We start from the raw sequence: 12,232 nt of genomic DNA, 5'->3' as shown, positions 1-12,232 counted from the left end.
ACGCCGCCTCCGCTTCTGCTGCTCTGCAACAGGCTCAGACAGGGCCGCCCACTGTGCCTCCAGATCAGGAACAGAGGAGACCACCAACTGTGGCTCCGAATCAGGAACAGAGAGGACCGCCGACCGCGGCTCCGAATCAGGAACAGAGAGGACCGCCGATTGCGGCTCCGAATCAGGAACAGAGGGGACCGCCGATTGTGGCTCCGAATCAGGAACAGAGGGGACCGCCGATTGCGGCTCCGAATCAGGAACAGAGGAGCCTGCTGACTGCAGCTCCTGATCAGGAACAGAGGAAACCACCGACTGCAGCTCCGAATCAGGAACAGAGGACCCCGCTGACTGCAGCTCCGAATCAGGAACAGAGGAGCCCGCTGACTGCAGCTCCGAATCAGGAACAAAGGAGCCCACTGACTGCGGCTCCGAATCAAGAACAGAGGAGCTCGCCGATTGCGGGTCCGAATCTGGAACAGAGGAACCCGCCGATTGCGGCTCCGAATCTGGAACAGAGGAGACCGCCGATTGCGGCTCCGAATCAGGAACAGACTCAGACGGGGCCGCCCACCGCGGCTCAGGAACCACCATGGAGGGGGCCTTGAAGGCTCGAAATGCCTGCTGAGGGGCCTTAGAGGCTCGAAACGCCTGCTGAGGGGCCTTAGAGGCTCGGAGCGGCCGCTGAGGGGCTCTTGGAGCTGATGGCGGTGGCAGAAACAAAAAAAAATCATCTCTCTCCCCATAAAAAAAGCTCCAAAGGTCAGACTCCTGTATATGGGGAGGGCTGAGGAGTTCACCTGCCTGGTTATCTGCTGGGTCCATGTTTTGGCTGGATCCTTCTGTCATGATCGGGGTGTTTGTGTGGAGGACCCAAACGCAGAGACCGGTAGGCAGAGGTGAAATAAAGTCTGTTTATTAAGGCTAACAGATCCAGGGGCAGGAATCAGAGTCCAACAGAAAATCACAGACGTACCAGAACCAGGAGACATCAGAGGTAAACCAAAACTAGAAGCCAGGGAGAGACGAAGAACACAGACAGAAGTTAGACGTTTGACGAGGATCCAGCAAACAGGAACTGAAGAGGGAGGGCTTTTAAAGGGGACAGAGACAAAGAGAGAGCTGACGAGGAAATTGACAACAGGTGCAAGGCAGGACAGAGAAACAGAGCAAGGGAGGACACAAGAGGGCAGCAGAGGACAACAAATGGATAACCAAGGAAAACAGGAACAAATAGACCAAGACCAGGGACGTGGCTAGACCTATTTTAGGGTGGCTGAAGTCATCCCTTCGTTGGTATTAGCCACCCCATAATTATTTTGCGATTTTTATTGTTATTTTTTTATTTATTGATTTTTTTTCCATATAACCCCAAACAATTGCAGTAAAGCACTGAAAACGAGCCACCAAGAAGGCAAGTTAATCTGAAGATAAGTTCCTGTTAGTTTATTTACAAACACAATTATTTATACAATTATTAATATCGTTAGGATATTCATTTCCTTCATTGGCTCCGCGTCCAGCGTCACGTCACGTGGTACACGGCCATCAACTGGACCATAGCAGCTGTGCAGTGCAGCAACAGCGCGCCCTTTGAATCTCCACACAGTCATCGAGCTTGATTAGGAAAGTTATGGTTGCGTGCAGATACATACGGTGAGTTTGCCATTTGATATCAGCGGTTTACATTTTCTTCACTTTACCTGGAGTGAGGAAAGAGACAATATAGGCCTAATAGCTTGTCTGATTCAGTAGGAATTACGTTACCATGGTGAACAAAGTCAGTGGTGTGGGAAAACACGATGTTGTTGTAGCCTACTAGCATCATTATAATAGTTTTGTCACAGGAGCAGTGATGGGCAGTAGCGCCGCTACATGTAGCGAAGCTATTAGTTTAACTACATTTTCAAGTAGCTTGACCGTAGCGTCGCTGCTTTATTTATCAAGTAACTTTCCTGTAGCGACGTTATTGTTTTGATCAAGTAGCGACGTAGCGTCCACAAACGCTACAAAATCCAGGGCAAAACTAAGAAATGAAACCAGGTTTTCTATTTCTAAACAACAATCAGCCACAAAACTACTGTAAATAGCAGTTTCAGCTGACGCTTTATAAGTGGCGTAGTAGCACAGGCACACTCCGTAGGGTTAAACAAGCGCACCTTTTCCGAGGCTGTCGTTCTATTGGCTGGAAAGGTTGCTAGGCAACGATCCAACTGCAGTCTGAGAGAGCAAAACAAATCCGCAAGCAGAGCGTAACTGAGACCCGTGCAGAGCGGAGATGGAGGCAAGCGAGAGGAAAAAATATCTGTGATAATATAGAAAATATCTGTTTAAATCTGAGAGAAGAAACAAAGATTTTTGAGAGAAGAGAAAATATTTGAGAGAGAGCGCATGTTTTGAGTGTGAGCATTATAAGTTTTGAGTGCAAGAAGATGAAATTCTTTTCTCTAATTGAAGTTATGTGCTCTTGCATTATGGCAGGATAATTCTCCCATATCTATGTGCCACCAGTCTGATAGGGCGACACTGTGTGATATGGTAGTGCTTCCTTGGGTTGACTATAGTTCTAAGTTGTACGTTTCATATACTGTTGATTTTGTGTTTTCATTAATACATTGTACTTAAAAATACTTCCTTTATTTGCATTAAAACTTTGTCAGACTGATGTGAAAAAGTCTCAAGGATATCCTTCTTTGCAATGATGCTATTGCCTATTGCCTACTGTCCATTTATGCAACTTGTATTTTGTGGTTAAACTTTAGATTAAGCAGAAATCTATCAAAGATAATGCTGCATTTATTGTTAAGTTCCTCACATATATGTGTTTCTCTCTGTGCCAGGTGTAGAGAAAGACATGCCAAAGTCCAGGTCACACACACACACCAAGCACACACACAGAAACAGGGTTATTGCAAAGCAGACAGGGGTTCCTGACAGGTTGTGGGTGCAGGGGAGATGGGGAAAGATGAATGGCCAGGTTAAGGGTTTATGAAGATGTTGGGAGTCTGTTGGTTAGACAACTGTCTTCTGTAGAAGGTTTCCATTATGATGAGTGGCGAACCACTTGCCTTCTTCCATTTATGCAGTAATGCATGGCACCTACCATTTACTCTTTGTAATTTAGCACATTTTAACTGGTGTAGTTTAGTTGGTGAAGTAGCATTAGTGAGGGAAGTGTTTCCCAGGTATGTTGCTCTTAAAATAATGAATTTATAGACAGCGCCTTAGAAAGTGCACTGAAAAAATTTCGGCGCGCGCTACGCGCGCGCAATATCTTACCTAGGGGCTAAGCCACCCATGTCTCTCAAACCTAGTGACGGCCCTGACCAAGACCCTGACAGCACAAAAGCAAAAAACCAAAACATGTTCGGAACCGGCAGGTCTGCACCTGGACAGAAAAACTTCAGACAAAAGGACCCCAGTGGAGGACTTTATACAAGCCTCCAATCAAAAAATTAACTGGTGATCTCCAATGGAAAATTGTACACGGTGCTATCACCACAAACTAATTTTTATCAGTTATTAATCAGGGTTTTTAAACGAGTGTCGTTTCTGCGGTCTGTCTGAAAATGTGTTCCACGTTTTTATGGAATGCACAAGACTAAAGACAATTTTTAGCCTTTTAATTAGTGTGTTTAGTCTATTTGGGATGGGTTTTACAAACACCCTTTTTATAGGAGGAGATGCCAGAATAGGAAAAGTAAGCCAAATGCCCGACTTTTAAATTTTCTTATCGGTGAAGCAAAGATGGCCATTTATTTGTCCCGGAGAGACAGACTGCAGGAGGGACCTCACTTTGATGCTGTGGCTCTGTGGAAGTGGAACGTCACATCCAGAATAAGGCTTGAGTTTTACTTCCACAGAGCCACACAGAACATGGAGATTTTTTTTCAACTGTGGGGTTTTTCCAAAATTGTCGGTACGCTGTCAGATGAAGGACAACCACAATTTAGCAAGCTCCTCATTAATGATTTTTAGCTGACATTTCTTTTTACCTTAGTAGTGATTTTTAGTCTCTATATTTTGGTCTGTCAATGTGCTCTATCAAGAGCTCCTCAAGTGGAAAAGTTTTAGTTTCACATATTTTAATTTTGTAAAAAGTCTTCTTTAAGGAACCTTCTGATATCAGATTATAAATGATTAATCAAAAAATAGTTGACTGATTAATAAATTTTTAAAATAATCATCAGTTTCTACCCTAATTCTAATAGTTTCTTTTTAGCTCTATTCTAACTGCACCTATAGGATAAGAAGTAGTTCTATATTACACTCCACAATGTTATATTTTACTTATTGCACTTATTTATTTATTTTTATAGCAGCACTGTTTCCTTGCAGGAAAAAGGTCCTGGGTTTGGTCCCCAGCCCAGGGTCTTTCTGCTTGGAGTTTGCATGTTCTCCCTGCACATGTGTGGCTTCCGTCTGGTTACTCTTGCTTCCACCCACAGTCCAAAAAGGTTAATTGTTATCTCTTAATTGTCCTTGATTGTGTGAGTGTGTTGGTGCGCGTGTGTGTGTGTGTGTGTGTGTGTTTATGAGTGTTTGTGTGTCTCTGTGTGGCTCTGCAATGGAGTGTTGACCTATCCAGGGTGTACTCCATCCCACCGTGGAAATGACACATGACCCTGACAGATTAAGCGTCAGAAGATGGAGGGATGGATTGTTTATTTTGTACTATAAAATGTAGAAAACAGTTAAATTGTGTGGAAGTATATTCACTTCCATCGTTGATGCAAAAACAGGTTAAAAAAATTTCAAAAGACTTTCAAAACACTAATATTGAGGAGTTATTTTGGAAATAAACAGAAACAAATGGACAATTGCTGTATTATTAATCATTTCCATATAGGGGACACTACACAGTGTTTGTACTCAGAGCCTCAAAAAGTCTAATGTTGCCCCTGATCTTACGTTTTATCTGAAAAATGTGTCACAGCTTTCCTTTAGATATGCTAATTCTAGCTTACAGAGTGCGAACTTTGTTTTCTGGTGTACTTGATGGCTGTTCAAAGAGATACTGCTAGCATTAAATTTGTTCTTGTATGTGGGCGGACAGGTCAGCTTGTGGACAGGCTAGCTGGCTGGGAAACCGAATTTCATATCTGGAACTAATTGATGGAAAGAGTGACCATTGAAATATAATAAAAAAATGTGGAATTATTATTTAGAACGGCGACAACATAAAAGCACAAACACAATCTTTACTTTGTTATTATGCTAAATGATATTGAATAACAGATGTGTTTACAGATTTACAAATACCACACATGCTTTTCAATAGGTGTGGTGCACGGTAAACTTTGAGAAACTCTGCTATCAGTCTTTGTGCGCACTGAATTCTGAGTCTGCATTAGCTCTGATGGTCCTCGCAGCAGCTTACTGCTGTCTTTTCTTCATCTGTGCCCTCAACTGTCTCTGCACTCTGTAATAATAATATAATAAGAATAATTGAACTTTACTTATCTCACTTTGGAGAAATTTATCTTTAGATTTAACCCATCTCCTTGGGGAGCAGTGGGCTGTCATTGTGGGGCACCCTGGGAGCAGTGTGGGGTTAAGGGTCTTGCTAAGATACCCAAAACTGCAGTCTGTGGGAGTGGGGCTCAAAACTCAGAACCTCAGGATTCCAAGCTCTGTGCCCTTACACTAATCTGCCAATCCTTCATCTACACCATCTACTTAATGGACTTTATCTGGCTTAAAAACTGCATCTCCAGCATGTTTTGTATTTTGGATTTTTGGATTTTATTTCTTTCACCTCGTGAGAGTTGGTTTAAAAATTTATTTAGTTTCTGCCAAAGAAACCCCTATATTATATCCAAAATTAATATTTCTTTGTCTTATTGTTTATTTGCATTTAAAACTTAGATCAAAAGGCACTTAGAGAATGTGGACTATTTATGTCTTGTAATTCCTCCTATCCTAACCAACTAATTAAGATGTTGGTTTCTTGTATTGTCAAAAAAATAATTAATGATTTTTTTTAGATTCATTTCAGAATTGTCATGACATTATAAGACAGGTTATGAAATTATAAAAAAATTGAAATGGGTGTATCTTAATGCGTGAAGAATCAAAAAGTTTGGCTGTTATATGTAGGTTATATTGCTCTATGATTTTTAAGATGCACGCAGGGTGTAAGACAAAAATAAGAGTGTTGGTATCCTCAGGCTTGCCCACCAGAGGGCGCCGAGGAGCCTCTTCTGTTCTGTGTATTTTTCCCCTAGGGCTGGAATCTTCCTGCACACCTGTTGCTAATCCTCTCATCAGAAGACCTCTCCTTTATAAGCTCCTGCCTGACCTTGCTTCCACGCCGCAGTGTTGATCTTAGTTGGTTAGCTTCCAGAGTCTCTGTTTTTGATTGAATCTTGGTTGTCTCTAGTGTGAGATTCAGATTCTAATCTCCCCTTTGCAGAGATGGGGACTCGAGTTTGTGACTCGTACTCGAGTCGCACTTAAGTCGCATATTTAATGACTTCAGACTCGACTTAGACTTGCATTTAAAGGACTTCAGACTCGACTGAGACTCGTGATTTCCGACTTGTGAACAATATTTTATTCCAGTGTAACACTTATTCAAGTGTTTTTTGTTTTACTAACTTGACTGATCGCCGCTCGCCTTATACCCGCACACAGAAGAAAACTCAAAGACCCAAACCGTGAAGCACTCAAGTTCAAGTGTTTTATTTATACAAAAAGCCACAGCAAAAGTGGCATAATAAAACAGTCCTTTTCTTCTCCTGATAAAACCTAAAATTCAAGAGTTTTCCTTAAAAATCAGAGGCTGGAAGTTGGGCTCCGCTTGTTATGCTGCTTCTGGTGCGAGTGATCAGTCTGCAGCACCCACTGGCTGATCCACAGACTCTGCGGCGCTCCAGCACTGTTCCACTCCCTGGCGTGCCACACCCCTTTCCAGACCGATCCAGCTAAAAAGAGAAGCAAGGAGAACGCCAGCATCCACGCGCCAAAACCCCGTCGGAAGATATATTCCTGTTTATGCTTTAAGCGAGGGGCAGCGCTACTTACAGGCGAGGTTCCTCCTCTGCCCTAATATTCCTTACTGGGCCATCTGAGCGCACGGATCCCGCCTGCCTCTCCCCTGGCAGCGCGTCTGTCTCTGTCACCTGCAGATTCTGTTCTCCTTCTCCTTTCCTTCAGACTCCTTTTATGTCGGCTTTAATCAGCCCTTGCTCACACCTGAGCGCAGCAATTACGCAGCGCAATTAATGCACTCCGCCTCTTCAGACAACTACTTCAGTCCAGTGCGCATGGATTGTCACAAGGGAAAAACAAACCAAAACAAGCAACCCAACATGCAGGAAAAATTCAAAAGTCTAAAATAAAGTCATTCAAATTCAAATAAAGGAAAACAATCATATAAAAAAGAAACATCAAAACATGCAAAGCTCAAGAAGAAAATACAAAGAAAAACAAATCATATCTTCCTCTCCGAACATGCAAAGCATAAAACTAACATTTAAATGAAAGAAAACCATAAATCATATTTTTCCCTGTGCAACACACTGACGTCACTGACGCAACAGTACGTGGACGGCAGGATTGTGATTGTTTTTTTTTCCACAGTCCTCATTTTCAATAAAAGAGCAGACATTTACTGCTAAAACTAGAAAAAGTTGTAACCACAAATGTCAGGTAAATACTGTAAGAAAATGCAAAATTTATCTGGAAAAAAATTTTGCGTGTGCTTTTTTTAATTGTATTTTTCATTTAGCAGTTCAAGATAATGATCATTCCATAGATATAATAGCGACCTTTAAGCTATACCGTCTCAGTGACAGAGATGAAAACACAAGGAGAAACAAGCAAGCACGAAAATTATTGCACTTTTTTAAATTAATCAAGTGATTAGAATTTTTTGTTCGATTAATTGATTATTGCGACAGGCCTTCTCAAGACTTGAGACTTGACTTGGACTTGAGCTCTCAAGACTTGAGACTTGACTTGGACTAGCAAAAAATGACTTGTGAACATGTCTGCCCCTTTGTCTGTGCCTCACAGGAAACCTGTCTCTGGTCTGAAGCTCTGGAAGAGCTGCATCACAGGAAACCAGTCTCAAGCCTGAAGCTCTAGGAGAGTCTAACCTGCTAATCTGCCCTGGTGAGCCAACCCGAAGATTCCTACGTGGATGTAACCTAAGACTTCTATGTGGAGTTTCCCTGGAGGTTCCTACGTGGAATCAGTTTCAAGAATCCTATGTGGATTTTCCCCCGTTGTTCCCTGCTAAGAGCTGGAAGCTCAGTCTGAAGAATCCTTCGTGTTTTTCCCCTGTTGTTCTCTGCAGTGAGCTGGAAGCTCAGCCAGAAGAATCTTTTGTGCTTATCCCCTGTTGTTCTCTGCAGTAAGCTGGAAGCTCAGATCTAGACCTGCCAAGCTAGTATGAAGCTAGATGCTTAGCTTGCTCATGAACTCTGCTCATCTACAATCTCCAGTGAACCTGCTCCTCTGCCTGAACCAGTGCCAGTTTCATCTTTATGTTGTGCTTCAATAAACTCTTTTGAACTTTTACCCAGTCCCTCCGTGTGTGTTCTGCATTTTGGGCTTAACTCTAGAACCCATCATGACAAAAAGCTGGTAACCTTTTTATATACCTGGTATATAGGCCTACCAGGTATATAAAAACCAGGTATCTTGCTGGTAGTACCAGCAAGAATTTAAATATGCTTTTCCCCTCCTGTTGGATTTATCCAAAAGTGACAATATTTTCTTTTGAAGGATTTTTGCAATCTGTTGATCTAATATATATGGGTGAAATCTGTGTCTAGATTTAACCCATAAATATCAGATCATATCTAAATGTCTCTAGATGGTTGTGTACAGTGGACTGTACATATTGCAGTATTTGGATTCAAACAAGCTGCCAGAATGCTTAAGAAGTCTTCAGTATACAGTTAAACCCTTTTTCCTAGTTATATTTTCCAGATTCCCCTGCTAGGGTGTTGGTTCAGCCCCAATGTACCCAAGTCCAGGAAAGTGGCTAAAAAGCCCGTCTGGTCTTGATTTTAACTGTTTAAATTCCATGAATAGCATACTTAGCATAGCCTACTTAGAATGTGAAAGGACAGAAAATGTAGAGGAAGCTTCTTAAATAGCACCTTTAATATAACAGAGCAATACATTTTTTTGCCAACTTTTAATGTAAAACAAAAACTTTAATTTCATAACTGAAAGATTTGGTGAAAACTAATTATTTAACTGATTCTGTGTATCTCATTCACCAAAAAGTACTGTCATCTCCATCACCAAGGAGCTAGAGGCTTTTCAAAGAATCAACAGAAAATAGCAGCATCACAGCCTAAAAAGTTCATGTTTAGTATTTTCTCTGGCTCTGGTAGGGGGAGAGTTCTGGTAGAGATTAAATCACTTATACTGACAAGCATTTCCAGTGTAAAAAATGTGTTTATGTTTACACAATCTGCCTCACTATCCAGGTGTGTTAATCAGAGAGACACTGATGTACGTGAGATGTCATCTCATCTGCTTGGTATTCAGCTCTTCTCTCACTGGATACTCTGTTATCCAGTCACTTAACATCATTCAGCAGAAATGGTGACCTAAAACCCAATAACATTTGTTTCCTTGTATGATGGCATGTAAGGGAACCCTTTGAGGTTCTTTTTTTATACCATCACTTACCAAGTTTCCAGAGTGGTTTTATGCAATAGTAAATGCTGCATTGAGCTCCTTTTGCTCTGCTGCAAAAAAGAAGCATCACAATATTTTATTCAGTCAGTTAAGGGAAAGAGGAGAGAGAGAAAAGAGCCAAACAAAAACTGGAACAGCCACAGAATACCTGATTTGAGCACATGGGAACTCCTACAAATGTGTGTTCGTGGAAGTGTGCCGAGAGGCAGGAGAAGGCAATGAGTGATGCACTGTGCTGAGAATAGTCCTTAGAGGGGGCACTGCAAAGCCCAGTATTAGCCCATTCTACAAAGAGACCTGGCAAAGCATTAAGCACCATCATTATTTGAAACAATTCCCCCTCCTGCTTCCATATGTCTACTTGAGTATTTCATTTTTTCTCAGTTTTTTATTGATTCAATAAACCAATCTGGTATGACAGGAGATCATCATAGCAAAAAAGCCAGTGCACTCTGACATTATTTGGATGCATTGTCTTACCAAATCAGTGTTTTAAATGAAAGTCTAAACAATATATTTTTTTTCAGCTGCCGTCTATAGGGAAAATGTAAACTTTAACTCATCAAGGAGGCACCCAGTAGGCTACAAATTCATGTAATCTAGAACATATAAAAAGCTTATCTAAATCCAGCAATCAAAAAGCTTAAAACAAGTATTCAAAAGCCTCATTGAGTCATAAAAACATGAGTAAATACATGCAGATTTGTAAGCAATAAGTCAAGGTTTTACACAAATGTGCTACGTACCACTATCCAGTCTCAACAGCTTTGTATGATGACTTCATGTACTTATATGCCCTATCATCAACAAGACATATGCTTTCAGAGAGTCTTCAGCAGATGCAGTAATCAGTGTGCTTCCTTTCCCACCTCTCTCTGGGCAACCTTGATAAGGAGAAGGAAAAAATGTGGTGTCATATTTATTCATGACTAGCTTTTCAATTCTGAATTCTCTGGTCCTCCACTGGGGCCATGCAACCACAGCCCACACTAAAAGTGTCCTAAACAACAGGTTTATGTTAAATTGGTTTCTTGTTATTTTATCTAAAAAAAAAAAAACAATTAATAAAAGCATCATCATTAATATTTTTGATTTGGTCCGTAGGAGCCGCAAGAGAACAGTAATAGAATAAAGCTGCCTTTTTTCCACCTGGGTTAGAAAGCAAATGAGCATCCCCTTTGTGAATAGGAAATCATTTTTTCATCATAGCAGAAAAGAATCAAAGAAAAGAAATGAGAAATTGAGGAGAACTAGAGAGAATATTAACAGAATATTGGAGGAAAGGTAAGAAAAAAAAACGGAGAACTGTAAATAAAGGATGTAAAAGTAGACAATGATTGAGAAAGAAGAAACGTAACTATCCTTTTTGGTTATGTGCTATTTTAGTGTTAACATGCAAAAAGCAGACTGCAATTAATGTTTGCTTTTTCCGATTTCAGATTTAAATGTCAAGACATCTGTTTTACCTGTACAAAAGTAAAGCAAAAGCCTACCATATGGCTCAGCATCAACTAAATGCCAGGCATCTCTTTCTCTAGTACAACAAACCTTCTTGTTAAATGGCTCATGCAATAGCAAAAGCACATTGTTCTTGTTTATTATACATTTCAGTTGTAATGATCCCGATGAGTATGTGTGTTTGCAATGTGAGTTTTTAGATCTTGCTGAACAGAGAGATTGCAGAATCTCTGTTGGGGGGCGTGGCTGCAAATTTCTTACTTTCTCATCAGGCTGCAGAAGATTTGGGATGCTGCAGGGACAACCAGTCATCTTTAGATGCCCCGCCTTCTTGGTAGGATTAAATGAGTGTAACCCTCTGGGGTTCCCAGAAATGTGTGTTATTGTTGTTTTAAAAATGACAAGGCTAACAAATTTAAGGTCGGTATATTAATATCTTAAAGTAGGATATAATAATATCCAAGACTTATGGTGGGAGAAAAATAACTTAAAAAGTCAAAGTAAAAGACTGGTTAATATGTGGTGTTCTGTTCCTTTAAGAGAGAACAAGTATGGTATAGTTTATATGGAAAGCACACCTCAACACGAGGTGTGACAGACAAGGATGCTGTGTGGATCTTTGCTATTGGGCAACGGCATTTCTCCTAAAATCTGATTGGCCGGGAGGCGGGACAAGAGGGGAGCGAAAAGAAAAAGAGAGAAAAAAGAGAGGAATATAGCGCGTGCGGAAAGGACGTCGGGGAGGAGACTTGGCAGAGTGCCGCTGGAACTTTGAGTGAGCCGTGGTGTGAGAAAAGTTTGCTCACCCGTGCAACTACTGAGTGGTTGGAGGACAGAGTAAAGACGGCTGACGGACTGAGAGTGACGCGTTCGGTGAGCTGAAACGGAGGGTTGCCATTAGTGATGGGTTGATGAGGCGTCATGAAACGTTTCGACACATTACCAAACTGTATTGATACTGTGTCGATACTGTGTCACTGAATACTGACACCTGCTGGACATTAAAAATCCCTACAGGCAACCTAGTTGACAGAGTTAACTGACACTGATTTGATGACCTATTATATACACTAATATGATGCAATTCATTGTATGATGCATTGTATTATTATTAAAACATATT

Source organism: Cyprinodon tularosa, unplaced genomic scaffold, assembly GCF_016077235.1.
Source record: "Cyprinodon tularosa strain WSP-4 unplaced genomic scaffold, ASM1607723v1 ctg176, whole genome shotgun sequence".
Classification (NCBI taxonomy): Eukaryota; Metazoa; Chordata; class Actinopteri; order Cyprinodontiformes; family Cyprinodontidae; genus Cyprinodon; species Cyprinodon tularosa.
This window is presented reverse-complemented; position numbering follows the sequence as displayed.